A 16,134-nucleotide genomic window follows, 5' to 3' on the forward strand; every position below is an offset into this window, starting at 1 on the left:
AAAACATATCATCCACAAGAATTATTGCTTCTCACATATTTTCTGGACCATCACGGCAACAGCAGCTCTTTACACTACCAATAGTTCGTACCTCATTAATGCAAATGTTGTGAATGTGGACCTAAATATAGCCACACTTTTTGTGTACTTCTGGCATTAAACCATTAATGAAATGCAGTTTGATTTTACTTCTGCAGGGAAAGCAGCATGACCAAGATGCAATTATATATAAATAAGCTTTTGTTGCACTTAATGACTTTGGTTTTTTGCATTTCTTTTGGTGCATCTACATGAGACATTGACTGCAAACTTGCTAACTTAGCTCTGCAGTAAAAATCTTAGCATCTACATGTTATGTACATCTTATTAGGCTGCAGGAAACTAATAAACTCCACAGCAGGTTAATACTTGTAAATACAAGTGCTGTAGATTTTTTTTTTTTTGTGGACAGCAATGCGCATATAGATGCTGACTTGGCTGGGTGGGGCATGAGGGTGCTTCACTGCAGGGGTTGCCTGGCAGCTAAACCCACACTGAAACGCCCTTGTGTTTCAGTCAGGCCCTCTGCAACACATTGAGCCAGGTCAGAGAAGCCCCAGGCTGGCAGGCTGACCCCCTGGACTACCTGCCAGCTGGGGTTGCTCCTACCCAGCTCACTGTGCTTCAGTCCTAGGAGCATGTGTAAATACAGCACCCAGGGGCAACTGCCTCTAGTGGAATATGCACTGGAGTTTACTGCTTTGAATTAATATGCATGTGTAGATGTGCCCACTGACAACTAGCTATTACCTTAAGAAGTAGAGTAAGATAGTTAATCCTTCCATTTTATACAGAGAGTAACTTACTGGCAATAACAGTCCCCATTATGAAATGATAAAATAACAATTTCTGACACTTAGTGAATGCAGTTTATAGATTTTAGGACCTGAGGTTATTAGAACAAGGGAACACGTTTTTTAAAAGGTTTTAGAGTCTGAACTCCATCAGTGACCAAATTTTGAGATTATTAGACTAAATGGAGGGATAAACTTATTTTGATTCAGGGCATGATCCATTCAAGTCAATGGAAATCATTCTTTGATCCTTTGGATCACACCACCCATCCCTTGTAAGCTACTCTTGCTCCCTTAAAGCATCATAGCTAGTAAAGTTGCTTAGTAAAATGTGATGAGAAATGTATCAGGTATCCAGCTTGTAGCCATATTGGTCTAGAGGAAAAAGCAACCCAGGTTACAACCTGGATACCTGGAAGATATTGATTTTTAGCCAATTTTTAAAATGAAATCTTCGTAATTTTAAAAGGAGGAAGCAACTTTGACTACCTGAAACCTGAAATACTGTTCCTGCCTCTGCTCAAGGTAATTTGCATCATCGCAGTCTCACAAGAGAGCTGAGAGACTAAGAACGGCCTGCCCAGAGAAGTATTCCATCTATTGACTCCTCTGTGAAGTCCTATGAAATACGAACGTTGTTTTCTTCTCAGGAGAACCTTTACAATCTTTTCTCTGATGCCTGATGAAGGGCGTTTGTGCCCAAAAGCTTGCAATTAAAGTTTTGGGGTTTGTTTGCAAACATCTTGTTGCTCTAATAAAAGATATTGCCTCTACCACAAGCCATGAAAAATGTATTAACTTTGCTCTTGGTAACATCTTTATACTTCTATTACATTTTTTTTTCTTTTTAGTGGTAGGGAATAAATATTTATAGATTTGTACTGTTGGCTTATCTTGGTAGGATTAACTGCACAAATATTGATACAGGAAGATCACACAAGGCATTTAGATTGTGTCCTTTATGAGAAACTAATAAAGATATAAAGTAGAAGGAATGAAACAGAGATTTGAACAAGTAAGTTTGAAAGTCATTCATGTGTGTTTATTTTAGCATGTACTTAGTAACACCTTTCATTACCATTCAGACAAGCTGCATCTCAAATGTTTCATATTCAAAAGTTTTGCTTCTAATAACTTTCCCAAGCAATGAAGTTGCTCCAAGAGACCCAAAACAGCATAGCTACCTAGATAAATAGATATCTAAGTTATACTAGGCAGACAAGGTTCTTTGGGTGAATCCTATATCTTTTATTAAACTAATTTAAATAGCTGGAAAAAAAATATAGCAGTTAAATAGTGGAGAGGTACCTGGGGAATCAGATGTCAGGCAGGTTATATAATGTGTCAAAAAGCCAATGTCTATATTTAGTCCACGATTTTTTGTATCCAGGAAGTTGATGAAGTGGAGTTCATAGGCTTGTCTCTCAGAAGTGCTTTGTAAATTCCCTTTGAGGATTAGAACTGAGAGATGGGAGAGAGAGTGGTTTTCTTGTCAGAAGCGTGCTCCCACTGGTAATTGGGTATTCCTGTCTTTGATAGATTTCCGGTGTACATTCATTCTGGGGTGCAACTGTTGTTTGGTCTCTCCTACATATTTTCCATTGGGGCATTTGTTGCATTGGATGAGATACATTACATTTCTGGAGATGCAGCTGTAAGATGCAGGGATGCTGATGGGTCTGTTGTGAGGTGAGATGTGTTTGCACGTTTTGCATTTGTTGTCGTAACATGGCCTGGATTCATTCGGTGTCTTCTGGGCCTGAGGAAATTTGCTTCTGGTGATGAGGTTAGCAAGGCTGGGTGTTTGTTTGAAGGCTAGGATGGGTGGTTCTGGGAAGATCTCTTTAAGAATAGGGTCTCTTGCTAGTATGGGTTGCAATTGTTTGAGGATTTTCTGTATGGGTTCGAGGGAGGGGTGATATGTCATAACCAGTGGTTTGTGATTCGTGGGGATTTTTCTTTTGTACTGCAGCAATTCTTCATGTGATATCCAAGTAGCTCTTTCAAGCGTGCAATCTATATCTCTGGAGGAGTATTTTTGTTGAGTGAAAGCCTTTTTAAGATTGGTGAGGTGGCAATCCCAGGTGTTCTCCTCGGTGCAAATTTGGTGGTATCTGAGGGCTTGGTTGCATATCACAGCTTTCTTTGGTGTGTTTAGGGTGATAGCTGGTTCTGTGCAGATATGTATGTTGGTCTGTGGGTTTCCTGTATAATGTGGTCTGTATTTTACCATTCTGGACACTGATCATCGTGTCTAAAAAGGAGATGTTGGTGCTGGAGTGTTCAAGAGCTAGTTGGATGGAAGGGTGATGATTGTTGAATTTCTCATGGAAATCAATCTGAGTTTGCAGGTTTTAGTTGTAATAGTAAGTTCATGGAGCTCCTTACTTAAACTGAGAGGTCTAGGGAGACACTGTTGTATTACTTATTTTAAAAATGAGTTCTAAGTACCTGTTGTAAGATCTAAGAGTTTTCTTTTGTATCCTATAACATATTTTCTTTTTAAGTGTTCTCTTATGCTTAATTTTGGTTGTCATCTCTACTTAGCTCCAGTGTATTAATATACTGAATAGATTTTTTAAGTACCACAATATGAGACTAATTATATCCCAAACACTTTCAAGATTAGTGGGCCAGATCCTCAGATGGGGTAAGTCAAGAAGAAATGCACTGATTTTACACCCTGTATGATTACTTTGAGTAACAAAACTAATTACACTCTACTTCATGTAATAGCTGTCTTAATCCATTTTGCCTTAATGAGAATGGTGATATGGCTCAGGGGACTGATCACTGATAATTATTTGAAATGCATAGTTAGGCATATAGGTGGTATTGGAAATAATATCATTGCTAGTGATGCAATGTAATTATCTTATATTATACATTTACTTTCTGTCCTTTTTTATTCTTATTTTTGCTGTATATTTTGATTAATTTTAGAGCATTATCATATCAAAGATTATATCACAAGGAAATGTTTATTGTTATTATGGTGACAAGGATAACAAGTTGAGGAACTCATTGGCAAGAACATCAGTCCCCACATGTTTGAATTGTTCTGTTTTACACTATTGTTATGTAGTCCAAACATACCCAGTGGAATGTAAATCCTGTTACAAAGCCAGATGCAAACACGTTGCTCTCACAGATCATACTGTGTTGCCAACTTTCAGGATTTAATTTCAAGTCTCATGAGCTTGGTTTCTCCCTTCCTCATTAAAAAGCCCTTGTCCTAAACTTGTGCAATGATTTGACTATCTCAGTTCTCAGAATTTATTAGTAAATTTCTAACAGTCACAAATGTGTATGAAACCTGGAAAAACTCAAAATCAGAAGGCAGGTGTATTGTATTATTTTGACAAATCTTTTAAAGTCTTATGATTCTGGAACTCCATGCTTTTGAATGCTCGGCCATCAGCAACACCACTAATGAGCTGTTACAGACCTCCCTGACGTTAGTAGAACTACTTATACAGTGAAAGTTCAGCAATGGGAGTGAAGAGTTCGCAGTCTGGACCATAGTGATATGTTCTATATGGTAAAAAATGCAATATAACCAGAACTTTGGTATAAAAGAAGATCTGCTTGCCCACCTCTTCTTTTTCAACACAGGCTCTCTCTATTCCCTGTAGGAAGCACTGCTAGCAGAGTACATCTCTGTAAAGCAATATCACTCCCAGTAGAGAACAGCTGTAAAGCAAGACCAACCCTGGTTTCTTTTGACTTGTCATTATGGAGCATCTGCAACCAGATTGGTTGCTAGAGATCTCTCCCTAACTCCTCTTCTTGGTTAAAACAGAAAAGGAAGAAATGGAGGTGATAATATGCTTAGCCTACATTCCTTTAGTTTGTGTTTGCTAGGTGAAAATGCTGCATGTTAAGGATATGCATTAGGACTCGTTTATCTTGCCTGACAAAGTAGGCTGTTTAGGGCCAAATCCACTTTTTCAAATTAAAGTAGAACTGAGACTCTGTTACTTGTTCACAGGATCAGTTTGGTTATTGGCAATCACCAAAGTCAAGAGGTACAAAAAACTCACCATGCCCTCATTCTTCAGATTAATCATGTAGCCATGTGTACATTTGGATGGAACTAGATGGCATTCCCTCATTTTGATTTGATTGTTTCTCATGAAGCAATTTGTAGAATATAACCTGAAGTTCATTTTGTCATTCATTCAGGAAGCTTTAATTGTAAAGGTCTGTTTAAGATTAATAAAGGAAGCAGGGTATGTGTCCTTATTGTACAGACAGCTTAGCTAGAGGTCTGCCAAAAGAATCAATTATAATTTGGAAAGTGGCAGACACTGGGTCTCTGCCAATCTGTAAATAGACTGGGCAGTTTGCTACCTCTGACAACTTGTGTGCAATTTAAAATGACCAAAAATACATTTCTTCATTGGCGCCTTTTGCAACAGCAGATGACACATTGACATTAGAAATATCAGCCAATGTGATGCCTTGTGATGGAGTTTATAATACCAGCCAAATTTTGTATCATTTTGAAACTGGATTCATGCATTTATACTAATAAAAAATCCATTATGTAAGATTTATAAAGCACGGTATGTGCTTGTACCAAGGTTTACATATTTCAGTCCATTTCAAAAGACAGTTCTGGGCAGGTAAAATTTGACATAAATATTACATGTCAGTGTTTTTGTTTCTGGCATCTGGACTGCCAGCTTAGAGTGCTATTTGTGAAATGCATATCAATTATGTGAAAATATTTGGAATTAACTCAGTAAATTGGACCAGGCAAGATTTTATAACACAGACTTCATGGGGGAAAATGTCAGCTGTTTAGAGTTCTGTAAAACATTGACTCTAGATGAAAAATTTGGATGTCAATAGAAGCCCTCTGAAAGTTTTTAAAAGATTAGTCAAAGTATAGTTGAAGCAAGAGAACAGTTCTTGATTCACAGCACATTTATTTTCTGAAGGTGCCCTATATCTCTCTCATTCTTCTTCAAACTACCTATAAGTTCAGTACCCTAGACTGAATTCTCTATCTACAGCATCCAGTTGGTGGAATAGGTCTTACATTTTACATATTACCCCACAGTATTTTTAACAAATAATGTAATATTCAGAGAAGAAAAAAGGACAACGGGCTGTAAAGGTCTCATTGGTATGCAACACGTCAGATGCCACAGAGACATTTTCTTAATCTATAATACCCACTACAACCTACCTCTTTATTTTCCTTTCCCCTCCAACCTCTGTCAACCACACCTCTTCCTTCTCTATAATGCTGCAGTGATTTCTGTTCTGTTTCAGTCCTTTTTCCCATGAGCAGTCACTGCTCCACTTCAGTCTCAGGATTTTTTTCTTGAGGTGTCTTTTCCTGTAAGTGATCTAAATAAGCTCACAAGGGTTTTACTTTGGTATCACAAATGTCACTGTCTGGGAACATGGGCTAAGAACAGGCATTCAATAAGTCCAAGCCTGAATTGATTCAATATTTGCGAGTTCATCTAACCTGCATAGATTGAACCAAGAAGCAAGTGAATAGACATTCACTTTTGATTCCAGATATGCAGCCACATGCTTGCAGTGGCTCAGGCTAGAAGCTAGGGCTATGCAAAGCTTCAGTTGCTGATTCAATTTGGAGGAGATTTGGCCTGATTCAGTGGCTAAATCTCTGAATCCTAACTGAATCAGGAGACCAATCAAAAGGTCCAAATCCATTTGAAGCCTCTGAGTCAGTTCAGAAAGGATTCAGAAAAATTTGGAGATTCAGGCAGTCCCTGCTTGCTGCTGCAGGGAGCTAGACCTGGGATCCATGCCAGTAAGTATGGGGTAGTGGGATGCTGTAGGAGGGAGGAGGAGACCATGGGGGCCCCCACCAGGCCCCATCCCCTACCTGCTGCCCCAGCCCTCCTGAGCACCCCCAACCCCTGCCCACTCTCCCAGCCCCGTCAATAGCTGCCTCACCCAGCCCCAGTGTCCCAGATTGTCCTCCCACCCCCCACCCAACCTGGCAGAAGCTGGTGAGTGTGGGGCTTCTTTTTTTTTTTTTTAAGTTCGGGGATGGTGGGGCCAGGTAGGGCAGCCAGTGATGGGGATGGGGCCTGTTTGATTCAGAGATTATGCTGTTTTGGCAGCAGCCAAATCTCCAAATCAGATTCAGCTGAATCAATTCAGGACAGTGGCTTGAATCACCAAAGATAATCACTGTCGCCTGAACTGGTTGAATCTGAAGTGAATATTAGCCACTTCACACAGGCCTACTAGAAGCTGGGGTGTGCTAGAGGAAGCTGTGCCTTCCCTTCTTCAGTAGCCAGAAGGCTGGAGGGAAGCTGAGCTGGGGGGATGGCCAAGCCCCAGCAGGCTGAATATGATTGGGGATGGCTTTCAGCCCCCACGCTTGCCTGAATGGTCCCCAGATAGAGTGTGTCTGGAGGGGGAGGGGGGCAGCAGCTCTTTCCAGGTGTCCCCAGTCTCCCCACCCCCACTCACTGCAGAAGCACTGGGCTTCCCCCTTCCCTGTATGAGTACTACTGAATTCATGGTTTCATGGATGTTAGGGAATGGAAAGGATCTTAGTGATCATTGGATCCCCCCCCACACACACACACACTTGGTCAGGAAAGACTGATAGGATTAAATGACCCAAGTCATTTAAAGTGCATTAGGCCACCTGATTTCCTACAGCAGCTGGGATTAATGCACAATACACCACCAAGGCATGCAAACACTGACACAATTAAAGTGGTGCAAGAGGATTTAGCCCACTTTAAAGTATCGTGCACACATGCCCCTTGTTTTGTCTGCACACAGCCTAAAAAAAGAAACCAAGAAGCACCATGCCTCTACCCTCTCACTCCTGCTGCTTGAGCAGCAACCCAGGGGTAGGAGACCTGGAGGCACCTGGCCAGGTCTGCTGCCCCCCCCCGCCAGGCAGACCCTGGCTGGAGTACCATGCTGGTAGGAGAGGGGATGGAGGGGAGGGATTAAATCCCCCACTTCCCCTCAGGCTTCTGGCACTCCAGAGCAGTGTTTCCCATCTCAGCCATCTGGAGTAATGATAGCACTCCAGATATGGAGGAGAGGGGTAGGGAAGACCCTGTTTCACTGGAACAGACAGCACAGCACAGCCCAGCCCAAGGCTGAAAAACATCCTGGGAAGTTGGGGGCCTGTGAATTAACTTAAAAAAGGAACGGGTCTGGGACAGAAGTTCTGTTAACTGGTTTGACCTAAATCAGTTAAGTCTGATACTACATTCAACCAAGTTTATCTTAAATCAGTTTCAGACATTTCAAAAGCGGTTTATGTTCACTGAACTTCTGTTTTGGTTACAGGTTTAAATTGGTTTCTGATCACTTAAACTGGCTTATGTGTAACTTTTTCCCTTAGCCATGGTCACAAATTTTGCAAGTCAGAGATAGCATTCCCATTAAAATCATCACCTTTTATTCATTGAAGTTCTGTGGCTATGACACCAGGGGGTGAGAGCACCCAGCCCAGTACGCTTGGCAGTGGGCGAGTGGATTGGGATGGTCAGGTATGTTTGCACCTGTACTTTGGAGTTCCCAGGGGTGGGTGACCTGTGAGAGGAGTTTTCACTTTTCTGCTATCCCTTCTTCCCTAAGCATGAGTTCAATAAAGTTTAGTAGTTGGGACTTAACTGAAGCCTGCAGTTGGCTTGTTCAACTTGGGGTGCCCAAGACAGAGAGTGAGTGCTTGGATCCATATTTTTGGGTTCCCAGGGGTGGGAAGTGCATGATGAGGAGATATGGTCAAGTAAAGAGTAAAGACAGTTTTTATAGACTAAGCACTACAAAGGATCTCGTTGTTAAAAATTGCCACCAAAAGGCAGGGAAAAGTGTGCGAGGCACTTGAATTCTGGCTACACACAAGAGCAGCCAGTTACAGCAGCAGGGGGTGGGGGAAGGATGAGGAATGATGTGTTGTTGGATGCTTGGAGACCCAACCAGATCCATGTCACAGAATCACAGTATGTGTCCACATGTAGCATTGACTTGATTCACTATGTACCAGTTCAAAAGAGTACTTTATTTTCCACATACACTTTTGAACTGTTCTAGGCAGCTTTAAACAAGCTAAACAGGCTGTACATCTGTCCTCTTCAGGTTTAAACTACATTTAAAGCAGTATAAGAGTTAGGTGTGTCCATACCCTTCCTTTTCCTACACTGAGACTTTAATAAATTAAGATAAAAAGAGTACTGAGCAGTATTTGCATGTTGGAGCCCCAGTGTAATTTTTCCTTCAGGGATGACAGACCAGTGTGGGGAAAAAAAAAGAACAAATCTTTTAACACTTCAGAAATGTATGTGTGTATGTACACACTTTGAAATGCAAAGGTGTTGGCCTAGAGAGGAATGTGTTCAGTATTTCTAATCCCAAAGTGCTTAGAAATCATAAATGAGATTCTGTACTGCATGGTGGAAACGTGGTATAGGAAAGAGGGTGGTAGCTTCTTCCAGGTTTTTTGGATAGTGCCTATCAAGCCTGTTAGTAAATATAGTCCCAAATATCAAAATTAACCATTTTGGTCAACTGGGTTTATGTGGAACTTAACAATAATTCCAAGTTGCCTAAAATAGCATTTTGGGGGGAGAATAAACTATTTGCTAAAAATAAAAAATACGCCTAACCTTACTCATAAGTGTAAATTAATGTATTTAGTGGACAACTTAATGACACAATAACATTAACATGTACTAAATATTACCAGTAATTTGCTTTTTATAAATTAAGCATTGTGGTTTCCCCTCACAAAAAACCTAAACAATACATAAAGGCGCATGTAGCTTCCAAAGAAATAAAATTAATAAATGTATACAATTATGATAAGCCATGTACCACTGTTTTTACTGGTTTAACGTAGCTTTAACAACATAGAACATGGTGATCATCACTAGGGCGCTTATGAAGTATTTCAAGGATTATTAACCTATTCATCTACACAGTATTAAGTGAGTGGTAATAAAATCAAAATTGGAATGCGATAATGAACAGAGCTGAATAAAAGGCTCACATACTGTTGCTGGCCTAGAGCTGTGAAAACCACTAGTGTGTAACTAACATTTCCTGTTATCAACTGAATCCTCAAAATACGGAGGACACCAGAATTGAGCAAGATAGAAAACAGAAACAAAATAAACTCTTGAACCTCAAAAAGTCTGGAAGTTAATTCTTAATTTGCTTGAAACGGGTAACCTATGCCTGGAAATGCATTGTCTTGGTCTGTGTGTGTGTGTGCGCGCGCGCGCCTGTGTGTCCGTCTCTAAAGAGAGAGATATCACATTCTGCACAGTTTCACCAACGCCTGCTAGAAGTGTTATCTACAGTATGTTTATTTAGAGAAAGATTGTTCCCATATGTTTCATCCTTGTGAACAGTTTGTAAATAAAATAACAGGAAAGCATCATATTACAGTAGAATGCTCATCTTGCTTGAGGCTGATAAGGACAATAAGTAGGCTGAATTGCCACTATTTTGATTGTGTTTTTTTCCTATAAAAACAAAATAATTTTCTCCAATTTGATTATGGATTGAGTGAGTGCATTAAGAAATAACATCAACAGAACTTGACAAGTTATAAACTTAATGAAGTCATCTTAAATACTCAGCAAATACCCCATGGTATTAGACACAGTACACCATTTGGCACAGCTGTGGTATTATTGCAATTTTATAAATGAAAGCAATTTAGCTGAAGAAATTTTAGTTATTGTTTCGTTCTATAAACAATGATCTCTAAGTTTATGGACTATTTAATGTTCTTCAGCACTCACTACTTATATTTTAAGGGGAATCACTTTTTACACGCTATAAATTTACAAACTGCAAAAACAATGCATAAAACTGCTAACAGTGTTTCTGGCATAAGATATATAAAAGACATGTAAGGCATGTTATAGCCTTTCATTCTTTAAGAATTAATATTTTATTAATTACATGAGTACAAAACATTGATGATTGAAAGTGCTGAAGAATTTCTATCTTAAGTGAATTTTGGGACACTACTTTTAAAAGAGACTTGTGGGCCTAAGATGCAAAAATCACTGTTTTGAAATATACTTGTAACACTACCACTTCTGCCTCACTTTTGGATTTGCACGGCACAACGATTTCTGAACAAGGATAAATTTCACCATGTGAACCTAAAAAATATCTGGGACACTGACATCAAGCTATGTGAATTGTTTCCCTTTTGAACAGTAGAAAGGCACCTAACACCTGTCAACAGTGAGCTATAATTCAGTAACACATTTTTCACCAAAATTTGCTGCAGTCCCATAACAGCCACAACCAAGTGTCACAACCAATTGCCATAAAATCAGCAATGCAGTTGATTATGTTGTCCATGGCTCCAAGCTTTTCTATGGTAATATCCATCTAACTCTTCTACCCATCATTTACAACTTGATCCAAAATCCATCAAAGTTAATGGGACTATTTACCACTAACTTCAATGGACTTGAAACTGCCATTCATTCCTATTTCCTGCTAATGTATTTGTACAAACTCTTTGTATCCCCCTTACTGTCTTTTTTACCATTAGTCCATTCTTTTGTTTGTTTGCTTACTTTTTCAGCTTCAACCCTTAGTGATTCAGGGCAGTTCTTGTTGGTATTGTGCTCTTTTATTCATTTCTACAATTTATCGTTGTTATATTTAAGATGCTTGGGCTGCCTTTCATAAAGCTCTGTTAGCTATTCTGTGTGTCTTGTAATGCTTCTTCTCAGAAGAAATGTCTAGTGCACATTACTTAGGATGGATGGATGGATGGTGAAGTACAGATAGAGAGAGAGGAATATTTTCATGCATTTCCCAGACTTTAATACTTGTCACATTACATGAGGAATTGGAACTCTTGATAGAAGGGATATCTTTTATTAGACCAACTAGATATTTGCAAAAAAAGAAGTTTTATTTGCAAGCTTATGGACACATGCACCCTTCTTCAGACATAGGAGAGTACAAAGATGCTAAAATCCCTCCTTGGTGGAAATGAAAATTCATATTTCACAGGAGAGCTGAAAGGGGTTGTAAGATCTCCTGGTTGGAAAAGCTGATTTTGTGCAAATTAGGCTCAGATAAAAGTTAGAGCAGTCTATTTACCTCAAAGTTGTCTGAAGTCCAGCAGGATGTTGGTTTATGCTTCCTTCTGGTTATTATGCTTCATATTTCACAGGAGGATGGGTTCATGGAAGGTTCTCCCTGGGCAAGGAATTTCTCTTGTGTTGAGGCACAAGTGAAACATTACCAACATGAACATGTGTTACACACATACATGTGTGCATGCACACACATTTTTTAAAGCATGTTACTAGGTTGAAAATTCTTTAAAAATGAAGGCAGTACTGTGCAATCCTAATTCAGATTTTTTATGAATATATAATAGGACAGTTTCTATTCCATGATAATTTTGTTCTTTTTCTGCCCTATTCTGCAGTTGAATTGCTAAGGTTCTTGCTAAGACTGCTTCCTTATTTACTGCAGAAAATTTGAAAGGTCTTATGCTGAAAGCAGTGGAGTGCTACCCTAGAAAACTATATTGTATCCTTGCTTGTCCTACAGAATTCTTACATGATGCAACTCCCATCACTTAAACCAAACTCTTCCCATTTGGTCATTAGTTCTCTGTTCCCTATCTTTTGTGAGCCTAACTTGATGTTCTTGAGACTGATTTGCAGAAGTGCTGAACAATAAAAGCTGCAACTGAGCTCTGGATGCTCTGTTGACCATATGAATACTAAGTACTCTGAAAAATTGGGCCCTAAATGTGTTAAAGTGGGCACCTGTTTGTGAATAATTTTCACCTTAATTTCTCTGTTTGCCTATACACATGCCAGAAGGCAGCTTCAATGCACTGTAACTACAGCATGTTGAAGCAGACTCAATTAATTGAGTCTGCCAAGTACTGTGTTCCAGCCAGCCTCTGTGTCTCCTATAACAGCTTCCCTATGCTTCAAAATGGTGGCAGGGGTACTTTAACTAAAACTCACTTTAGATTAAGTGCCTCTGCTGCCATTTTGAAGTGCACAGATACTAATACGCTCCAGATGTTTTAATTAGAGTGGCTCTTGGAGCCTTCTGTGCCTTAGTTTGCCAGCTCTAAAATCACAATTATTCTTCCTCCCACATAGGACCGTTAGGAAAATAAATTAATTATGTTTTGTGCAGTTCACAGGTACCATGTTGAATAGAACATAGAAAAACCTATGAGGATATTAATAGCTCACTTTTTAGAACTGGATATGAATAGTGGGCATGTTTACATGTGCAATTAATACAACTGAATCAAATCCAGTGCAACATGAGCTGGAGTAAATTAATCTGATGTCACCATCTACATGTGCATTTAAGTGCAGTGATTTTCTCCACCATTGGATAATACTTGTGTCTGATGGAACTATCCAATGGTGCAGTAAATTAGTCAACACTAGTCTAACAGTCGCACACATATAGACAGTGATGCTTTACTGTGTGGCAAATGTATCTACTGCACAGTAAATTGCACATGTAAATGCACCCACTGGGCACATCTACACAAGACACTGTCACCATAGCAATGAGATACTGCCCCGTAGCTCATTGCCATAGTGCAGTGGCAGCTAAAAATAACCATGTGGCAATTGGACTGCTCAGTAATGCCAGTTACAACTGTGCAGTTGGACGCTTATGTAGACACGGCCATTGTGAAATAACTAAGGCCAGGGATCACATGCTGAAGAATGAAGACAAAACTAAAGTCAGAATGGATAGTTAAATTTTGACAAAGATGTAAGTAACTGAAAGCGATCTTTTAAAGGGAAGAACTGGATAATTTCTGTAATCAGCAGTGCTACCAACCCCACTTATAAAAAGTTTGGGGTTGCAGTTAGCTACCAGATTAAAATCTCAAATAGTCAAATCTCTCAGCTTTGTCCTCTGGCAACAAGGACAAATTTATCCCAAAATTCTGAAAGATTATTTAGCTCAGAGAAGTTTTTAGTACTAGTAATCCCTTAGCCATATGCTTTAGAGGAAAACTGTGCTGAAATTCTTACGGGAACAGCCAGTGTTTTGGGATTTCTGTTATTTTTTTTTCCTACAGGTCAAAAATATTTCCAGCTTATGTTTCAACTCATCCTCTTCCAGTTCAAAACACAACATTTAAGTGTCTCCTGCTTTTCTTTTCTATTTGTTCAAAATGTAGATCCTTTTCCCAACTGCCACATATTTTTCAACTGATATATAACAGTAGCTGAAGCTAGCTGGATACCTTGATTGTATTTATTGTTCACCCTTGATTCCCATTGAGCTAAGAGTTCTAAAAATACATGGCACATTATTAACTGTAGTCTGTTATCATCGTCAAGATATAATTATAAATTAAAAAAACATGAAACTTGGACGCACACAGTAGTTTGTAAAAGGAGAATTGAAGCCTGCCACTCACAGTTAATTTGATCACCACTGAATATTGGCTCTGGAGCTCTTAGGTTCAGACTTGCATGCCACAAGTTTTCACAGGCTGACCACACCTTGAATGAGGACATGGTTTTTCATGTCAAGGACAAGGTCAGACCCCCCAGACAAACTAAATGTTTATACCAATATAAAAAGAATAGTACACACGATGGAAACCACTAAACAGAAGTCATTTTCCCCCATCTAATAAAGAATTACCTTAAATGATTCAATAGTAAAATTCTACCAATGTAAATTATCTCTATTCAGATTTAATATGGGGTAAGGTATACTAAGGGAAAATAGCATGGTACCTGTTAAGTGGTGAGCTGCAGTAATAGCTGCCTACTTCATGCACTTTCCCCAAAATACCTGCATGTCTGTTCATTCCTGATTCCAGCGTAATTTACTTTGGTATATAAAAACAATGTAAATTGTACCAGATTACATATCTGACTGCCCACAGCCCTCTTATCATTTTTAACAGAAGCATATATCTAAGGTAAGTGTTATATATTGATTCACAGTGAGACATTTTTCTCTCTTTGGACACTGATTTTAAAATTATTTTGGAGGCATCTGCTTTGAATAACATATCCTACTGCAGTAGTACTTTGCTTTAATAAAAACACAGTATCCACTTCTTGCTTCCAGGGCATGTGTTTGGACCTTGGCTAGATGACCAGTTCTTCTTCTGGTCCTTTGTTTTGCAAACACATATTTTACTGTGTCCTTAATGCATAAGTATGATGAATCAAAGAGATCTGATGTTACAGCAATACTAAGGATAGGCCTAAGTCTATTAAACAATGTAAGATATACAGTTATATGCATTGCTGCAACTAGACTTTGGCTGGGGTTGAATTTTGTATCCTCAGGACTTTTGTAATTAAAAAAAAAAATCATTTGGAAATATAATCAAAATGAAAAACAACTTTTAGGGTCATATAAAAGGTTTCATTCTGATTTTGATTTATTTTTAAGTGTTAAATTATATGGTATTAAATAATTAAATGAAAAGTACATTTGGAACGAAAAATTAAAATATTCCATTCCATAAAGGTCGTCATCTTCTTCTGTCCTATCACCATGTTCAAATTTGGGTCCAGAAATGGCTATAGACTATTGCTCGATTTGTAGCCTTAGTGAGGTCCTCACTGGGGAATGGTCCCCCTATATGTGGGCAGGCCAGTAGGTGTTCTGTAGGCCTCTGTGAAATTTCTCTGACAGTTTCATTTCAATGTTGTTTTGACTTGTTTCAAGCTCGAAACAGTGAAATCAAAACAAAACAGAGAGCTTTGAAACAGCCTTGAAATGAAAGGAGGCAAGTTGAAACATTTTGAGTTTTGAAGCTCAAGCTGGGCTTGCCTGCAGGGAAACAGAAACTAAAGTATGTTCTCAGAAGGGGCTACCACTCCCGCAAGTGTCATCCAAATCAGGTGTGAAATGACAAATTTATGGGCTGTTTTGTGCTTCCCTATTATAGCCTATGGGCGAAACAGCCAAACAGTGGAATTGTTACAATGAAATGAAACAGAACAGCTTTTTCAAATCAAAATTAAATTCAAAATGAAATGCTGTTCCATCAAAATGCAGTTGAAATGGAGTGATACCATTTCACACAGCCCTACTGTTCTGTAGTCTGAACATTTCCTCTACAGTTGCACATGGTGTTTACATCACTGATATCTCCCTAAGTTGTATGTTATCTTTAGTCTAACCAACCTTTTTTCAGAGGTGGTTCAAGCTTCTTTATGTTGGCTAATCAAACTCTGCAACTGCAGGGAGATATTTAGCAGTTTTGAAGTCATCTTTAATTGATTACCTCATTTTATTCATATGGCTGTCCACTTCATCCAGTGCTTTG

At 39.0% G+C, this 16,134-nt stretch overlaps 1 pseudogene; it reads right to left on the reverse strand.

The window, feature by feature from the left end:
• Positions 1-1,722: 1,722 nt before the first annotated feature.
• Positions 1,723-2,760, reverse strand: LOC149856358 (uncharacterized; annotated as a pseudogene).
• Between the last annotated feature and the right edge of the window lie 13,374 nt (positions 2,761-16,134).

Source organism: Crocodylus siamensis, chromosome 10 (genome assembly GCF_052110815.1).
Source record: "Crocodylus siamensis isolate JL-2025a chromosome 10, ASM5211081v1, whole genome shotgun sequence".
Classification (NCBI taxonomy): domain Eukaryota; kingdom Metazoa; phylum Chordata; order Crocodylia; family Crocodylidae; genus Crocodylus; species Crocodylus siamensis.